General features: G+C 45.1%; 1 non-coding gene across 1 annotated transcript; it reads right to left on the bottom strand.

The window, feature by feature from the left end:
- Positions 1–7674: 7674 nt before the first annotated feature.
- Positions 7675–7747, bottom strand: Trnag-ccc (transfer RNA glycine (anticodon CCC)). The gene has a single exon. It is a non-coding gene; the product is annotated as a tRNA-Gly (tRNA).
- Between the last annotated feature and the right edge of the window lie 12795 nt (positions 7748–20542).

Here is a 20542-nt window from a genome sequence, read left to right as displayed (position 1 = left end):
TTCACACTCTGGGGAGAAAGTTGTTGACTGAAATTTCAAGAGAAGGTTCCGCCACAGAGAAAAACGCCTCCGTTTTAATTATTGCTATCCCAATTCGTGTATCATATCCATGGTACTCTCTATCATATTTCGCGATGATACAAAAGGACTACCCTTCTTTTAACTTTTAACTGTTTCATAAAACAGCGAGATTTATATTTTACTTTCAGAAAACGTGTTAAAATGTTAAGCTGTAATCAACCCGAGTATTGGTTTGAACCTTACAGTGTCTTATTAGACATAGTCCTGTTGTAGGAGTACGCATTTGCCTTCCTGTGACCCTTCAAGTGAATTACTCAAGTCAGTTATAAACGGCATTTTCGCATTTGCTCACATCTACATTCTAAATAGCTTGTAAAAACCTGGAACTAGAATCGTCTTTAAAGTACCCTTTAGATAAATTGTTTTCTAACAGGTCATGCACGAGTGCTGCAGGAGTTCAGCGCACGGTTAGCGGAACTGTTTTCTATACGAGGAACATTTCAATCACGCCGTCGCACCCCCAGACATACGCTGCCGTCACCCCTTTCACCCCTCTTTTAATGTGCCAAAGGTGAATACGATTTTATTAATAATGACAATAATATAAAATATTCCTATAATAACGATATTCTGTTTGCATCAGTACACCGTCTTGGTGAGAGTTACAAACCGTGCAGGACTTTCAGCTAGGCATTCACTCTCAAAAAGTGCATACAGAATCATAATGGCCTAATGGGGTGATGAGAACTGATGGAATATGATGGGATGCAACCGAATGCAAAATAATCTGTCGTGGAACTTATCGTGAAACTGGCTATCCATTAAAGCGTAGCTGCAGATAGCGCGATAATATGTTTTACAGGTACGGCAAAAACAAACATCGAGAGGCTGAATTTGTCCAGTGGTTCCAGCTGGTATGAACTGCAGTGTCTAAAGGAGTATGACTTTTATACGGAGACCAGGAATCAAGCAAAAGCAAGTCATTTTGACCAGCTTTGACCAAAAGTAGTGCTGAACCCCAGCTGTTGTTCTCGTACGCCCGTTTTCCCCCTCTTGCTAGCTGTAATATAATTATGCCCTTGAAAGATCTCGCACACGAGAAAGAATGGTAGGGGCAGACCATCTCCAACTTCTCGCTGCACAATACATAACTTCCCAGCCAATTTACCAACCAGATTAACAATCGTAATAATTGTATGAAAATGCATCAGGCATTGATGTTAGCTGGTCTTGATACATCTCTCTTGGTATCTCTAATTTTCAGCTTCCTTTCGTATGCATTTCCTGTTCAAATCCCGATTGGTCTGAGTTGAAAGCAAATTCCTTACTGAACGATGAGATATGTTTGTTTATCTCAGCTACAAATTTTCGTACCGATTCCGTGGTTTGCTGTGCATCGTCAAGTTGACACTTTGGTTGAAATTTCGTTATTTTACGTCTTCCAGTTCTATAGCATTGCTTGGAGCTGTGCAACCGTCCAGTGCTTCCCCTGAAATCACTGTAATCTACACCGCGCCAGTTTGATTTGCCTAAGGTAGTAGGTCTCTATCATTCACATCCTGTATCGAGCACGCTTGGAACAAGTGCGGCTTGTCCTCCCCTGAATATCCACAGCCTTCCTTATGTACGACACGGTCGTATTGCTGCAGACTTATTCGAAACCTGAATGAGATTTTCACTCTGCAGCAGAGTGTGCGCTGATATGAAACTTCCTGGCAGATTAAAACTGTGTCCCGGACCGAGACTCGAACTCGGGACCTTCGCCTTTCCCGGGCAAGGGCTCTACCAGCTGAGCTACGGAGGACGGGTCGTGAGTCGTGCTCGGTTAGATCAGATGGTAGAGCACTTGCCCGCGAAAGGCAAAGGTCCCGAGTTCGGGTCTTGGTCCGGCACAAAGTTTTAATCTGTCAGGAAGTTTTTTATTCGAAACCTGTTCACAACTGCCTTTTTTATGCTGCGGAATATTCCGTGTCCTATTTATGTTTAGTACTCGCTCCTAGGACAACGATTGTCCAATACTGCGTTTCACAGGACACTGGATTTGTAGCACCCTGTCCGACGAAGATGATGAGCTACTCGAATATGGCTCGACACCTGTTTCAGTATCACTTTCACTTGTAAGCACGTGTCGTTGTCACTGTACCCATGTACATTGTACACATAGTCGAGCGCATACCAGACCACACTTTCCACTCACTCATCTTGCAAAAGCGCTAACATTCCATCTACCAATTCTCTCTCTTCGTTGGGTTCATTTCTGATGAAATGTCAATTCGGTAACTGTTGCTGTAGCTATAATTCAACGTTTGCTTTTGTTTATCGTTGCTCTGCTTTGTATCAACACCACCAGCGCTGAAACACTATTGTGAGTTACTAATCGACTAAGCAATTCATCTAGGGTCCGTAGCCTCATGCTGTGCTGACTACTGGATATCTCCCGTTCCACCCACTGTTGCCATTAGAAGCCAATGGTAGACAATATGTGAGGCGTCGAGTGTTATAAACATTTTGCAGCCTCGCTCACGAGATCCCCAGTAAGTGCTCCCATTCTCAAATACTGGGTGAATAAAATATAAGTATTCGCGCATCGCCGCATACCCCTCATTTTCAACACATTTTCTTTGAGTGACGGGTGGTTCTTACAGCGACTCTTTCCTGATAGTACCAAGTTTCTCCAGAAACGTCTTCGCCGGTGATCGGAGATCAGTTCGAAGCGGGACTCGCCACTGAAGACAATTCTACTCCAGTCAATGAGATTCCCGACCGCAGACGCCCCTGGACAACGTTGGGATTCCAACATGACTGTCGTCCGCCATACAGCCTTTCGGGAAGTGATGGTGTGGGGAGCTGTTTCATTTCACGGTAGGACCTCTTCGCTTGTCATAAACGGTACGTTTACAGAGCAGCCACACGTCGGTCATATTCTACTCCCCGTTTTGCTGCCCTCTATGGCAAGACATCCTGGGCTTACATTTGACCAAGGTAAGGTCCGCCTGCACACGGCTAGAGTTTGTGCCTGTCTTCGCGCTTGCCAAACCATACCTTGGCCAGCAAGGTCCCCAGATCTCTCTCCAGCTGACAATGTTTGGGGCATTATGGGTAGGGCCCTGCCACCAGCTCGAGATTTTGACGATCTAACTCGCCATTTGGACAGAAGTTGACACGATATCCCTCAGGAGGACTGACTGCTTGCATAAGGGACAGAGATGGACCAACGCGTTATTGACTTGCTCAATTATTGAAACCGTTTTTCTAGAATAAATCATCCATTTTTTTCAAAAACTGTAATCTATTCGTCTGTAGATGGACGTCACATTTACCGATATCCGTCTCATTAATTCCTTAGTGGATGGTTTTTCTTTCTTGTGTTAGAATGTACTCGGGAATATAAATGCGTTTTGTGATTTTTTATTTTTTAAAGGGTGATGGTGATATCATGACACTCTTACCCTCTCGCATCTGTCTGTGACAGCAGCCGATATAATTCACATAACAAGATCCTGTATGCTGAAAACGCTGTCCCAGTAAAATGAGCTCCTGCAACTAACTAGCGAATGAGAATACGCAAAATAAAGTCGTTTCATGATTTTTAAATCGCCTGCAACTGTAAAAATAAATAGTGATGGCTGAAGATAAAGCGGATGTGAAATCTAGACTAGCAATAGCAAGAAAAGCGCTTCCGAAAACAACATCGAATACAAATTTCAGTCTTATAGAGTCTTTTCTGAAGTTTTTTTGTCAGTACTGTAACCTCAACGGAAGTGAAACGTGGATGATGAATGGTCCAGCCAAGAGTAGCAGCTTTTGAAACGTGGTGTTACAGAACACTCCTAAGAAATAGAGTAACTAATGAAGAGGTACTGAACTCAATTAAGGAGGGAAGAAATGTATCTGACTACTTGGCTGTAAGAACGTGCAGGACACATCCTGAGCGTTCCAGGGTTGACACTGTACATAGTGGTTGGCAGTACTTTCGCTTCCTGGACTCGTGACGTCGCTGGTGACGCAGACTGTTTACCAGAGAGTGGCAAGGACGGAAGGGGGAGAGAGGTGTGGGGGGGGGGGCATTTACAGCCGGCACGGTAGCTCAGCGTGTTCGGTCAGAGGGGTAGCTGCCCTCTGTAATAAAAAAAAAAACTGAGTTAATCGATCAACAACGAACTTAAAAGAGTTCTTACGACGGCCGCCCCGAGCAGTTGCGGCGAACAAAAGCGAACACGATGAGATTTAAAAAAAAAATAGCGTTGTAAGCGCCGTTCGCAGCTGGTCGGACGGGTGATGGTGGAGCTGTGGGTGGCCTGTGTGTGTTGTGGCGGCCACTAGGCTAACGGGTCATGAGAGGGAAGAGCGTGAATGTAGACCTGTGTGGACTCTCGCTACGCTCCGTGTTCAAGGTACTGATATTTGTAACACTGTGCGAGCAGGAGTAGCAATGAGCTATAGCGGCTTCACTGGAGAGAGTTTCTTTCGACTGTGTGAAGTTCTGTGAGCGTTGCTTGTGGGAGGGATTATTAGCTGACCGGTTCAGGTAGTCAACTGAACTCTTGTTATGTCACTGTTCTGTAATGCGTGTGAAGCTGTATGCAGTTTTTTTATTATTGTATCTAGAAGAAGAATTAACTGCAGTTTTTTTTATTATTGTACCTAGAAGAAGAATTAACTGCTTTGATAATAACGTTTGTCATTTCTGCACATTAATAACAGTCTGTTCCAGGTTACTGTTGATTGTGGATTTGAGTTTGAAATTGCTGTGCTCTAAAGGCCTACCCCACGTGGGAAGCAGTGCAGCGTGACACAGTTCGTAGTTAACCAGGGAAGCTACACTTATGAGCGAACACATTATGACCACCTTCTCAATAGCTTGTTTGTCCGTCTTTGCAAACGAAATACTTCACTGATACTGCGTATCAGTTTCAAAATGGTTCAAATGGCTCTGAGCACTGCGGGATTTAACATCCGAGGTCATCAGTCCCCTAACTAACCTAAGGACATCACACACATCCATGCCCGAGGCAGGATTCGAACCTGCGACCGTAGCGGTCGCGCAGTTCCTGACTGAAGCGCATAGAACCTCTCGGCCACACCGGCCGGCTGGGTATCAGGAATCCGAAAGTTTGTTACTAGTTTGTTGTATTATGTGGCATTAGATGTCTCCGCGCAAGTCATGTAACTCGCGTAAATAACAAAAAAATGGTTCAAATGGCTCTGAGCACTATGGGACTCAACTGCTGAGGTCATAAGTCCCCTAGAACTTAGAACTACTTAAACCTAACTAACCTAAGGACATGACACACATCCATGCCCGAGGCAGGATTCGAACCTGCGACCGTAGCAGTCGCGCGGCTCCGGACTGAGCGCCTAGAACCGCGAGACCACCGCGGCCGGCGCGTAAATAACAGGACGCTGATTTGCGTACATGGTGACGGCACCCGATGCCGACCCAGATGGGTTCCATAGGATTTACATCAGACGAATTTGGTAGCCGACACATCAGCGTTAGTTTACTATAACGCTCCTCAAACCGCTGAAGCACGAACCCCGCTCCGAGACGCGGACAATTATACTGCTGCAAGAGGACATCGCCGTCGGGGAGACACATCACGCATGGAGGGGTACAGGCGGTTCTCAGCTGTCAGCGTGTCTTCCATTGATCGACGGTGGAATCCCGACGGTCTCGTGCCCACTGCAATCGTACTTGACGATGTCGTTCGGTCAACATGTTAACAATTAGGGGTGGTCTACTGCGGAGTTCCATGTTCAATAATGTACGATGAACAATGTGGTCTGAAAGGCTCGTGCGTGCACCAGCATTGTTCTCTTTCGGCAGAGATGCCACAAAATACCGTCTATCCTACTTCACAGAGCAGGCAAGCCTCCGAACGCCACGTTCTGTGAAGAGTCGTGTACGTCCAACCATATTGAGCCTAGTGGTAGTTTCACTGCCCTTGCGCCTCTTTCCGTAGATGCTCACGACAGTAGCACGTGAAAATTCGACCAGGTTCGTCGTTTTCGAGATACTCGTTCACAGGCTCATGACTTCTGCATTAGTCGCTTATTTCAAAGAATTTCCCCATATATAGTCCATATCTTTGCTACGATGATGCCTCGTCTGTCTCTGCCACGCTTAAATACTCGGGGCTACCGTGTCACGTGCCCACAACGCCGCCAGGCGGTATCCGACGACACAGTGTGTGGAGGTCATAATGTTCTGGCTTATCAGCGTGCTGTAAATCTGGTATAAGCTTCACTGCTTCAAAATGCGGTATCGACCTATGTATTAGAAAAGGTACTGTACATCCAAACGCTCATGTGATCACGGTCTCTTCCAAAGTTGGAATTTCATCTGTTCATCGGGAAACGTTTCGAACTTTACCTTAATCTGATTTTTTAACTTCTCCATTTTAGGTTATGGTTAGTAAGCAGCCACTGAAGTTACTGGTCAGTTTTCTGCTTGGAATACAAGCGTAATTGTGTCCTCTGTTAGTATAAAATTCTTTTGGTATAATGGAATGAACATTTCGGGGAGGCCATGTTATTGGGAAGTTGCTGTTTCCACATTGATGCCTTGTGACTTGTGATTATAACCTTGAGCTCAGATTCTCACATCTGTTTCAAAAAAATTGGTGACAGCTGTGCGAGCCCGTAATACGAGACTCACTCCAAAAGAAATGCACACTATTTTTGTAACAATACAGTTTTTCATTCTGCATGTTGAAAGTTTTACAGTGTGTAGGTACATCCTTCACCCTTGTTTTCAAACTTAGTTCAACCTGTTCCCGTCAGTGGCGCCGTCACAGCATGTCTTCAAGACGTGCGTCAGAAGTAACGTGATGTCATAGAATTCCTGTGCTGTGGAAACGAGACAGTGAAAAACATCGACAAGAGGTTGAAAAAGGTGTATGGAGATCCTGCTGTCTATCGCAGTACAGCTAATCGGTGGGCAAGCAGGTTACGTGATGAAAGTGGGCACGGCAATATTGAGGATTGTCCTCGCAGCGGCAGGCCTCGTACTGCACATTCTCCAGACAATGTGCAGAGAGTTAACGAACTGGTGACTACTGACAGACGCATCACAGTGAACGAATTGTCACGCTACGTTGGGATAGGGGAAGGAAGTGTTTGCAGAATACTGAAAGTGTTGGCGTTATAAAATGTTTGTGCCAGGTGGGTTCCCAGGATGTTGACAGTGGCTCACAAAGAAACAAGAGAAACGGTATGCAGCGAACTTTTGGAACAGTACGAGAATGGTGGAGATGAATTTCTTGGAAGTATTGTGGCAGGCGATGAAACATGGCTCCATCATTTTTCAACAGAGACGAAGAGGCAATCAATGGAGTTGCATCATGCAAATTCACCCACGAAAAAAAATTCAAAACTACACCTTCTGCTGGAAAAGTTATGGCTACGATGTTTTTCGATTCGGACTCTTGCTTGTGGACATCATGCCAAGTGGAACCACCATAAATTCTGATGCATATGTGGTTGGTTGGTGGTTAGTGTTTAACGTCCCGTCGACAACGAGGTCATTAGAGACGGAGCGCAAGCTCGGGTTAGGGAAGGATTGGGAAGGAAATCGGCCGTGCCCTTTCAAAGGAACCATCCCGGAATTTGCCTGAAACGATTTAGGGAAATCACGGAAAACCTAAATCAGGATGGCCGGAGACGGGATTGAACCGTCGTCCTCCGGAATGGGAGTCCAGTGTGCTAACCACTGCGCCACCTCGCTCGGTATGCATGTGTGATGACACTCAAGAAACTTCAAGCTAGACTGACACGTGTTCGACCACATCGGCAACAGCAGGATGTTTTGCTGTTGCACGACAATGCACGGCCACATGTCAGTCAAAAAACAATGGAAGCGATCACAAGATTCGGATGGACAACACTGAAACACCCGCCTTACAGTCCTGACCTGGCTCCATGTGACTATCATCGTGGAACTCTCTTCGTGGAACAAGCTTTGAAGATGATGACTCCCTTGTGCACGCTGCCAAACAGTGGCTCCAACAGGTCGGTCCAGAATTTTACCGTGCGGGTTTACAGGCGCTGGTTCCAAGATGGCGTAAGGCAGTTGAGATGGATGGTAATTATGTGGAGAAATGGCTCTGAGCACTATGCGACTTAACTTCTGAGGTCATCAGTCGCCTAGAACTTAGAACTAATTAAACCTAACTAACCTAAGGACATCACACACATCCATCCCCGAGGCAGGATTTGAACCTGCGACCGTAGCGGTCTCTCGGCTCCAGACTGTAGCGCCTAGAACCGCAAGGCCACTCCGGCCGGCTGTGGAGAAATGAAAATATTGTTCCTAAAGGATGTATCTACACACTGTAAAACTTTCAAACATGTAGAATAAAAGATGGATTTAAAAAAAAAATGGTGTGCATTTCTTTTGGAGTGACACTCGTGCGAAAAGAAATGTCACTGTTACTGGTGGCTGTACTCAGACATCGAGTCTGTAAAGCTAATTAGGTCACTTAAATAGTGGTTCAAATGGCTCTGAGCACTATGGGACTTAACAGCTACGGTCATCAGTCCCCTAGAACTTAGAACTACTTAAATCTAACTAACCTAAGGGCATCACACAACACCCAGTCATCACGAGGCAGAGAAAATCCCTGACCCCGCCGGGAATCGAACCCGGGAAGCCGGGCTTGGGAAGCGAGAACGCTACCGCACAACCACGAGCTGCGGACTCTTAAGTAGTCCTGGTTAAGTTATCTGCGTAGGGTATTGTATTTAATCGCATTTATTTCTTGTTTAGAACTTTTTAATTTAAATGGTTCTATGGTTGTGATGACTTCAATTTTGGATTGAATATCACATATATTTTATCACATACATTTCATCTTTGGTAATTTATTATAGAGAGGATTATATATCCAGACGTCGACGCTCTTGCGCAGTAATGATTTATTGTGCATCTTTTAAATCAAGTTAAGTACATTTTCTCTTAATATCAGAATTTGACTTGGAAGTCAAGTGCTTTCTTTGCAGGGGTAAGTACATGAAACTGATTGTGATACGTAAATTTATGTCAATGTTCAATTTGATAATTATTATAATAAACACTTTGGTAGAGGAGTCTCGCTAAGATCAAACAATCGCTCCGCCCATATCCTAACGGTCCAGTTACACCGGTACACAATAAGAAAATGGGGGGGGGGGGGGGTTAGCAAGTTGTAGTAGTTATGGACATATGAAGAATAGACCAGCTTGCAGAGCTGGATCAAACCGGTCTGTAGACCAGAACAACAACAAAATAACTGTAATCAGGCGTTCTGAAAATGCAGATGAACTCGGGCGCTTTATTAATTATGGGGTGGATGCTTTTAAATTAATGTTTTATTCGTAGTTCCAGAAACTTTACATGTATGTCAGTCAAACGAGCGGTTTTAGGCGCTACAGTCTGGAACCGCGCGACCGCTGCGGTCGCAGGTTCGAATCCTGCCTCGGGCATGGTTGTGTGTGATGTCCTTAGGTTAGTTAGGTTTAAGTAGTTCTCGGGGGACTGATGACCTCAGAAGTTAAGTCCCATAGTGCTCAGAGCAATTTGAACTAAAGAAATAATACATTATGACACACGTCCCCTGGTTTACGGGTAGTGAATCCCATGTGGTGCCTGAAGCAGACGTCACCACAGCTTCGGCAGTCTGCAGCGCGGCTGGCGGTGCGAGGGGGCATCTGGATGCGACGCGTCAGGTGGCGCGGTGCGCGCGGAGTAGAAGGAGCCGGTAACACGGCGGGCTGACGGGGGATCCCGCCAGACAGGGCCCGTATTGTTGCAGGGTTGGGGGCGGGCGAGGCGGGCAAAAACAGCCGCCGGCGCACCTCAGCCGCCGCCGCCTCTGGCTCGTAGTGCAGCGAGCAGGGCGGTGGCGTGCGGCTGTGGACGCGCTAATGTCTCCTCCCCTGGTGACAGCTTTATTATCTCTCATTATGTCCCTCTTTTTACGCGAGATCTGCCGGGACACAGACTGGTGCCTCCTACACGATACGTCACGGTTACTACACCGCGCTACGGAAGTAGAGGACCACCTTTTCGAAACCCCGTAATTCCCACTCAATACGTCTCTTAAATTTGACATTTGGCTCAAAGGTGGGTACAACATTCCTATGCAACGGTAAAATCACGAGGGGCCCTGCGACGTCGCCCTCAGGCTCGGCGATAGTTCAAACAGCGAGGCGTCGACACTCGCGAAACAAAGGGCACAGCTCAGAAGTTCGTGTCTTTCTAAGGTGGCTTAATGTCGTCATATTGAGACCAAATTTCACCAGAATGTTTACCAATGCCAGCGCGGACGTGTCGCACGCTCGGACCTTCGTCACACATCATCTTACCTTAATTCACCCCTTCTTTTGACGTATCTGCGAAGGAGGTTATAACAGCGACGCACAGCGTTGAAATCAGGAGGTTTTCTGATCAGTGGCCGAGAAAAACATTCCAGACATACGACCGCTTTGAATCGGCATGGTAAGGCCGCACGGGGTGGCATAAAGGGTGTCAATGAATCCACCCCTTTCCCTGCCGTGTTGATTCCCGCATACTTACCAGTCAAAAACTACAGTTCGCAGTGCGACGAGCAACTTTTATGAACTTTGACAACCCTTAGACGTTCCAACCCTGTTCCAAGGGCATTGTGGGACTGCATCCTCATCGAATGAGATCGTTCCCACTTCAGCGCGACAGCAATTTTTGCTCTCGCGTACAGACTGGAACCACTGGAGACCGTTCAAAACCACTGGACGAAATCTGAAGGTGATCCAAAGCGGCTGAAAATGTTTATGCTTTTTTAGAGCTCCTATTTTGTGTCTTCCTGTGGCGTGATCACGCGGCGATGCCATCACTATGGCACATACGTAAATAAAACGGCAAAGAGTCCATGTAAGAAACCCCCCCTCCAGTTCGACAAAACCCTCGGTGACACCCCCCCCCCCCCGACCCCCTCCCCGTACGGAGAACTTTAAAAACGTGTTTGTACAGACAGAACCCATGGCCCATAGAAGACGCTTGCAGGCAACCCGTTTGACATTGTACAATTCCGGTCGGCCTACTATCATGCATAAGAGCAGCGTTGAAGCAGGTAAAGAGATGCAGCGTAGCCTGCTGAAGGCGCCTGGTACTCTCGTCGGCGCTTCTGTCTGTACAGGTCCAGTTTTAAAATTCTCAATAAAGGTGGGCGAGTGCCACAGAGGGTTTTGCCGTCCTGAGACTTCTCAGAGGGGTCCTTTGGCGTTTCACTCATGCTTGTGCTGTCACGTCACCATGTTCAAATGGTTCAAATGGCACTGAGCACTATGGGACTTAATATCTGAGGTCATCACTCCCCTAGAACTTAGAACTACTTAAACCTAACTAACCTAAGGACATCACACAAATCCGTGCCCGAGGCAGGATTCGAACCTTCGACCGCAGCAGTCGCGCGGTTCCGGACTGAAGCGCCTAAAACCGCTCGGTCACCGCGGCCGGCCGTCACCATGTGATCACGCCATGGAGGATACAAAATAGGAGCGCTGAAAAAGCATAACCACTCCTAGCTCCTTCGAATGTCGTCGAATGGTTTTAAATGGTCCCTAGTGGTTCCATCCTGTACACGGGAGCAAACACTGCGGTCGCACTGCGCCCCAAACCGTTGCGATCACGTTCAATGGGGATGCAGCCCCAGAATGTTCTTATAGAAGGCTTGAAACGCCGAGGGTGTCAGCATTGTCAAAGGCTGTGAGAAATGTCTTCCTTTTGTTCGTTGGACTGTGAACTGTCGTTTTCGGCATCGAAATGTGTGGGAATCAGAGCCCCAGGGAAAGGGGTGCTTTCATTGACGCCCATAATGCCATCCCCTGCGGCGTTTTCGTGCCAATTTTGAGCGAAGGTGTGTCTGAATTGTTTTCCTCGGCCACACATAAGAGAATAGCGTGATTTCAACGCAGTGCTTTGCGGTTATGACCTCCAGCGCAGAGGCGTTAAAAGGAGACGTAAAATGTAAGCAAGAGGGTGTGTACGACCTTCCGATCTTCTGATACGTCCACGTAGGCATTGGGCATATTTGTGGTGAAATTTGGTGCCAACGTGACATCATTAACCGACATTGTACATCACATGAAAGTCTGCGTTGTGACAGTTTTATCACAAGTGCCGACACCTCACCGTCTGAAGCGTCGCCGTGCTCGAGGGCGACGTCGCAGAGCGTCTCGCTTTTGTACCACTACAGAGGAAGGCTGTACGCACCTTCGAGCCAAATTTCAATATTAAGCCTCGCAGTCGCTTTGTATTAGGCGTTCCGAAAAAGTGATCCTTTAATTCTGTTGCGCAGTGTAGAATGCACAATAACGCAGTAGCGAAATGCTGCGATTCTGTTCTCACTGTCTTTTTGAATGAATGGTCGTTTACGTGAGTGTGAGTTGTCATCGGTCATTAACGGTTAATTGCAGAGTTGCGCCACCGTTATCAGCGTACTGAGCGTTTCTGAGAGTACGACTTGAATTTTTTACACTGAAAAAGAATGGTTTGCTGTGCAATCACAAATTGTTCTAATCACTGCAGAGAACGAAAAAACTCAAGAATTAAACTTCATGTAATTCCTGACAACAGTGAGACAAAAAACGGACAAATTGTTCTAATCGCTGCAGAGAACGAAAAAACTCAAGAATTAAACTTCATGTAATTCCTGACAACAGTGAGACAAAAAGCGGATAAAAGCTTGCAAATTTGTCGATTTGTTTGCAGTTACTAATGCTTGTGTGTACTCAGTATACAGGGGGATTATAACGGAATTTGCAGTTTCAAAACTGTAAAAAAACGAACCACTGCTCAGACTGACGTCAAATTTGAACGGAATGGTATCGAAGAAGGTAGAGACGTTATGGAAACGAAAAAATTTAACGAACATTTCAGCACTACATGACCCTATAAGAAGAAGAACCTGAAAAATAAAAGAAGAGATGTACACGGCTGTTCCTCAGTTGCGACTTAGATGCTCGGTGTGACTCCCAATGCAAGATGGTCCGCTGCTAGTAAAGCACGTTCACAAGAATGGTGACTGTGCGACAGTAGCTATACAGAAGAATCGGACTATCGAGGGTATGAGAAAAGGTGTTGGTCCTATGCCAGCCAAGGGTCTGCATAAAATGACTTGCTCGGATGGAAGTGGACAATGAACGGCCATGGAAAATTCTGTCGACAGACGAAGCTCCTTTCCATCTGCAAGGAAATGTCAATACGCAGAACTACAGAATATGGGCAACGGAAAAATCACATTCACATGAACCGGTACCATTTCATTCTGCAAATATGATTGTGGTGTGCAGGTTTACGGCATCGCTTATCATAAGACATATGTTTTCGAGTGTGACAGTGTTATGGAGCGGTGGAGTGCAGGGTATCGTGCCTTTCCCGTTGAAAGTTATTTCAAGAATAACGACTATGTTATTGCTACCCAGCGTTTATATCGGCAACATTTCAACTTGGGACGTCATGGAAAAGTTCCAGATGGACGGACCATTGTGAGGTGGGTATGTTCATTTCGAACAACAGGTTCTGTTTGCAATGGCAAACCGGGAAGACGTTAAAGAACTGTGCGGACACCAGAAGCCGTGGAAAATGTTCGTGCTACACTATTGCGTAGCCCAAAAAGATCTGATTGTCATCATGCGCAAACGGTGCATCTCCATCTTCACCCATATAAGCTGCAGATTGTTCAGGAAATTTGGCCTCGCGACTGGGTTTCACGGGAATCATTCTGCTTAACCGTGCGTGATCTCCTTCGAGACAATCCACAAATGTTGCACATCATCCTGTTGTCAGATGAAGCTCATTTAGAGTTATGTGGTCCAGTGAATAAACAGATTATGCGTTATTGGAGTGATGTAAACGAACTGCACATCGAGCCCTTGCACAGTTCTCATGTAACAGTGTGGTGTGGCTTCCTTTGGGATTATTGGCCCTTACTTTTTAGAGGATGACAGCAGTGAGGCTGTAACTGTCACCAGTGAACGGTACCTAAACATGCTGTAAGATTTCGTTCTTCCCCAATTAGGTTTGGTCGATGTGGATGTGGAACAATTACGGTTTCAACAAGACGGAGCGACCTCGCATACAGCCAGAATTTGCACTGATTTCGTGACAGACATTTCCCGGTAGAGTAATTTCCCGTTATGGTGACATTCTCTGGCCGCCTCGCTCACCTGACCTTTCTTGTGCAGACTTTTTCCATTGGGACTACCTGAAGCAAGAAGTGTTCCGAACACGTTGTGCCACGATTCCCGAGTTGGAGGATCGCATCAGAACTACTGTCGGCAATGTCCCAGGGAATACGTTACGAGTAATGGAAAGCTTCCAACACTGCCTAGACGAATGTGTTGTGCAGAGGGGCGTCATATTCAAAAAGTAATCCAAGCAATGGACAATGACTTGCGCATTAGTAAATGACATACCTTTAACTATGACTGCATAAAATGACTTGCTCGGATGCAAGTGGACAATGAATGGCCACGGAAAATTCTGTGGACAGACGAAGCCCCTTTCCATCTCCAAGGAAATGTCAATACGCAGAACTGCAGAATTTGGTCAACGGAAAAATCAGATGCACATCAACCGGTACCATTTCATTCTCCAAAGATGACTGTGGTGTGCAGCTTTACGGCATCTCTTATCATAAGTCATATGTTTTCGAGGAGATGGGTCCTGCGGCTCCTGTTACATGTACCGTCGCTGCAAATGCTATGAGAATCTTCTGCGCACCAACGTCATTCCAACCGTTGAACGTCGTCGGTGTGTGGGTAAGATCATTTTTATGCGCCATGGCGCTCCTACGGAACTTGCACAGACAGTGAATTAGTTGCTGCAAAGGATTTTGGAAATGTTAGAATTATCAGCCGTCATTTCCCTACAGTCTTCCAGTCCTGATCACCTGATATTAATACGTGTGACTTCTGACTGTGAAGTTATATGGAAGATGCTGTGTACACTGCTCCGATTATAAACGTAGCCTAACTGCAGGCACGCATTGCGCAACTCATTCTGAACGTGACCCCTCAGACACTACGATCTGTTGTGGAACTTGCTGGTTCTCGATTTCATCCTGTGGCAGAGAGCGGGGGACAGCGTACTGAACATGTCTTGCACCAGACTCCCGGCTGTTAAAGATCGATTTCATTGTTGTTTTTTGGCCTCGCAGAGTTAAAAACCGATTGCATTGATAAGGAGTTTTTGGCCTCAGGACAACTAAAAACCAGTTATTCCCATCCGATGTTGCCGTGGAGGATGCGCTTATCAAACTAACAGTCCTACAATTATTGAATGCTAAAATTTGCGCAGTCAGTCACGTTGCATAGTACAGCTGCTGTAATGTGGAACTCACATCACTACTTTCGTACTGAGATTCATTTGTCAGTTGTAGCCTAGCCCATTTAAATTATGACGCTTACAGCGCCATCTAGTGGGAAAATCTTCATTAAACGTATGTTTGTTTCCATAGCATTTACCCCTTCTTCAGTAATACTAAGTTCAATTTTGACGTATTTCTGGATAATAAAAGGTATTTAAAAAGAGAATTGTTGAAGCATGCTGCGAAACACAAGGTGAAGCCTGCTTCAGTTCCAACTCATCTTAAAAACCAAGTTACCGTAAAGAAATAGAGGAGATTTTCAAGTAAATGTATTACTAACTAGCGAATGGACTGTTAGTAGAAAAACCATTAACATTCTGCGAAAAGAAAGAAAGCTGGAAATGGTAAAGCACGTTACCACTAATAACTGGAAATTATAGAAAAAGAAATCTTATAAAGCGGAAATCTTATAAAGCGATGTGTTTTTAATTGAAGGTAAATTTATTTGTTTATTTACCTGACAAATAAATCACTAACAATAACACATTATAACATGAAAAATCCTGATTGCGTTCGCAACTGTGTGCGAGTTAAACAGTACAGTGGGGCGACATGGGCAGAGCTGACGTCACCACCCACAGCGTACCATCTATTGGGGTAACAGTGCAACACCTCAAACGTTTCTACATCTGCATCTATCCTCCGCAAGGCACTCTACTGACCATGGTGCAGTACACTTCGTACCGGTATTTGTGATTTTCCGTCCCACTCCATTCGCATACTGAACGATGGAAAAGAAATGACTGTCTGTATGCCCCTGTACGTATCCTAATCTGTCTTATCTTCTCCCGATCCTTAAGCAAAAAAGCGATAACAACAGAAAATGCGTTCTCTGGAAGAAGAAACTTATTACTTGAAGACTAGAAGAGAATTTGTATCAAGGAGTTTCTTTGTAAGTTCCCTTTTATGGAGAAAGCACTTCTTCTGTTGCCATATTAGTGGGTTAACCTTCCACATGTATTCTCTGCTTAACATAAGATAGATAAGATCTTTGCTTGTTGGGAAATGAGTGATAGCTTTGCTTATTGGATCGACTTTGCATTGTAAATAAAAACGTTAGTTGTAAAGCACGTGCCTGAGGCTGCAGTTGACATGAGGAAAACTGTCAATCGTCTGCGTGCAATAACTGTTTGTTTAGTGTATATGTGATCTTTACACTTCAACATTTTATTCATTGTCCTGAAAAGGCACAAGGACCAAAACAGAACGAAACGCTGTCTATTAGCACAAATGTTTCCACTTTTATGTCTTAATAACTGCTGACAGTTTAGTTGCGTGACACATGAGCTTCTCCCGGCGTATACAATGTTCAAATAACTTATAGGGGTGTAGCCGTCGTCGACAACAGCCGATATTTTGGGAGGTGACTACCCTGTCATTTTCAAGGCAAAACTACAGGCAGTAAGAGCTGTGCAGGGGAATTTAAAACCTCGGTTTGCAGAGAATTTCCGGAAAGACAACACACACACACACACACACACACACACACACACACACACACACACACTATAAACACCAGCGCCATCACAAACTAAAGACGATCGACGTCAGAAGTTATCGATAGTGAAATTAATAATCAACAAGTGAGGTAGCATTGATTCTGTCCCTCTGTTTTTGAGAAGGGACAGAGCAGGATTCTGCTTAGAATTTAAACAAAGGCTGCAATCTGTATGAGATTACTGGCTAATTTAATTTCAACTGCTTCCTTAATAACACTATCCCAATAGCTGGAGGTGCATGCCAGAATCTCCGTGTTGTTATATCCCATAGGACGACTGGTGCCACAATGTTCTGCAATGGTAGTTTTGCTCGGCTGTTGCGTGTGACGCTTATGCTCAGTACATCAGTCCTTCATAGTCCCGATAGTCTGACCAATATATGACATGCCGCGACTGTAAGGAATGTGGTAGACACCAACCTTACACTAACCAAGATCATCCTTTGCAGAACTTAAAAGGCCCAGATCTTAGATGGTGGTCGAAAAACGCATTGCACATCACGTTTTTTTTTTCTTCTGGTATGGAGACGATACGATTGTTGATGGGTCTCATAGCAGTGAGGATTTGAATGATTTTTTAGAACAACTGAATTCAATCTACTCGAATATTTGTTCCACTATGGAGGTAAAAAAGGATGACTGTCTTTTCTTTCTTGATGTGTTGGCCACGAGGAAGCTTGATGGTACGTTGGGACATACCGTTCATAGGTTGCCTACTCACACTGACTTGTATCTTCAGGCTGGTAGTTGTCGTCATGCGGCTCAACGTGAAGGGGTACTTCGTAACTTGGTTACGGACCCTGAGCTTTTGTCAGCTGAGTTTGTCCATCTCGACGTCACCTTTCGCCAGAATGATTGTACCGAAAGGCAGATCAGACGTGCGTTGCGCGCTGTCGAGCAACAGTGCACCGGGTGAGTGGTGGTAATAACGAGCTGGCACTAGGGTCTACGGCCTATCTGCCTTACCCAGGGAGCATTTCCAATAGGATTGATCGTATTCTGCGGAAATATGATGTGAAATGTCTTATTCGACCAGCATTTAGTATCAGGGCCTTTTAAGTTCCGCGATGGACCATCTTGGTTTGCATAAGGGAGGTATTCCTTGTAGTTGTGGTATGTCATACGTTCGTCTGGAGGACCAGTATACTGAGGATAAGCGTCTCACACACGCGCTTACAGCAGCCGAGCAAATCCGCCATTGGGGAACATTGTCTTGGCACCGGTCATCCTATGGAATATACCAACACTTCCTGCAGTTGGGATAGTACTATTACGAAAGCTGTTGAAATTAAATAAGCAAGTAACCTCATAAACAGATATTACGTGTTCTGTTTAAATTCTGCATGGAATCCTGCTCTCTCCTCTGTCAAAAAATATAGGAACACAGTTAATGCTACCTCACCGCTTGGTTATTAATTTCATTATCGATAGCGTCTGACGTCGATCGTCATTGGTTTGTGATGGCGCTAGTGTTTATAGTTTGTGTGTGTATCCGTGATCTTTGTGGAATATCTCTGCATAACGAGGTTTTAAATTCCTTTGCACAGCCCTTACTTGCTCCAGTTTTGCAGTGTGCTCCTGTCTAAACAGCGGCGGTTGTCGATGATATCACCAGGCTGTATTCCCGCAAGGTATATGAACATTTTAGCACCATTTCGCTATCTAGAAATATGGAATTTGACTGTTACCCTTCATCAATAGTTCGCAGTATATCATGTGAGAAACGGCAAGCTTTATAAACTGTAGCCAAGTGGACGGAAGCTTTTCGGTCTCAAGGAAATGTATTATAATCGAACTGAGAATATGTTGAAGAATTCTGCAGCAAACCGATGTTAAGTATACTAGTCTGTAATTTTTGGGGCCGTTCTTGTAGCCTCCTTACATACAGGGGCCAGCCACTTGCACCGTTTTCCAGTCGCTTGGGACTTTTTGCCGGGCGAGAGATTCTCGGTCAGTGCAAGCTAAGTAAAGGGCCAATGTCACAGAGTACTCTTTGAAAGACCGAACTGGGATTCCATCCGGATCTGACGACTAATTTGTTTTCAGCTTTTTCAGTTGACATTACAGACAAACATACAGAGAGACAGACAGGGAGAAAGAGAGAGAGAGAGAGGGGGGGGGGGGGGCAAAGAGAAAGATGGGAAGGAAGGGGTGCTTAACGCGTATCCGAATACCTGATCTCGCGACCAGTTTATCAGATCCTCAGACCGTATTGCAATAAAAACGGTGTGCTGTGGAAGGAACTAGTAAACATTAATTTGGCCAGGAACAAGTTTGTTATGTGGTGTCATCAAACATCTCTAATGAGATGAATCTGCAAGTGCAATAGAGTCAACAGTTATTTCGTGCCGTTAAGTGTGCTATTACTGAGCAACTAGCAATGTGATGGGACAGGTACAATAACAGCAGTATATAAAATAAAAGCGAATGCAAGAGAAAAATTTGAGTGCAGCCTTTTATGGCGTCATATAACGTCAGATCTCGTAAGATAATTTATGTTGTGAGCGAGATACGTAAATACCAGCAATTTCTTATTGCCGTTACGCTTACGTATCTGCAGTAGCGGACTTTCTCCCTCTGGTTATCACCTAAATGTTTAATTTTGCTGTTTGATTTTATACCACCTGGACATCAGACATAAACTTCAGACTGATTTCAGATAATAAAAGCTATACGGTAGCTCAGGTATTTCAGTTTGTTCAGTTCTATCTTGGATATTTCGTGTGTGTTGGTCCCAAGCATGCTTATTTAATCTTCCAGTCACTCGTTATGCTCGACAGATCAAAGCAAACACTAAATTAAGACCACACCAGTAACTCACAAAGCACACTAACAATGTCTCTTATGTAAATACCTGATGGGCGACATATTTCTGGGTCGGTCGTGATAGCATCCATGCATACAAAATAATCCACAAGGCTCTGTTTAGCTGGGTAATGGTCGTTAGGGGAGTTCATATATTCGTAGATAACATCTAATGACTTCCACATGGCAATGAAAGATTTAGGCGCTCCCCAGCCGAGATGAAAGCGCCAGCTGGCGCAGCCGTAGTTTGACGCCGCATTAACGAGCAACAAAGGCTCCCAGGTATGCGATATTCACTCCGTGATTTCAAACAGGAAGCATCCGTTTGTTGTATATTGCAGAGCAACAACGCAAAGCAGAAGGGACTTCCTGAGCGGTCTGCGTTCTCTCTTCAGGCAGTGTCACCGCCACTAGAGCGATGGTTTTATGAAACTGTTATCACCTCTGTAACTGGCACAATCCTAATTTTTAATGAACTGGCATCAAGTTTTGTCGACAAGTGCTGTCTTTATATAGGTGCCGCGGTTAGTGATTCATAAATGGACTTAGGCCTTTGTTACAGTGCTCGTAAACGAATGACTAGTGTTTCTGTCATTTAAAGACGCCAAGTACTGCTGTTACTGATGCGTCACCTAATCCTGTTTTTTGACAGTAGACAGAGACATCGTAAAGGAACATATATTTAAGCAAGTGGAACTGCTGAACTGTCTAACACGAGGGTAGTTCCAACGAAAATATTCTTCCTGGAGTCTTTCCTGAATTGCATTCGAGTGATTAGATGTTCCAAGTGTACACATGTGTAATATTGGCTCAATATAATAAATATATTGCT

This window comes from Schistocerca nitens, chromosome 6, assembly GCF_023898315.1.
Source record: "Schistocerca nitens isolate TAMUIC-IGC-003100 chromosome 6, iqSchNite1.1, whole genome shotgun sequence".
NCBI lineage: Eukaryota > Metazoa > Arthropoda > Insecta > Orthoptera > Acrididae > Schistocerca > Schistocerca nitens.
The sequence above is the reverse complement of the archived record's forward strand: the minus strand, read 5'-3'. Positions and strand labels throughout refer to the sequence as shown.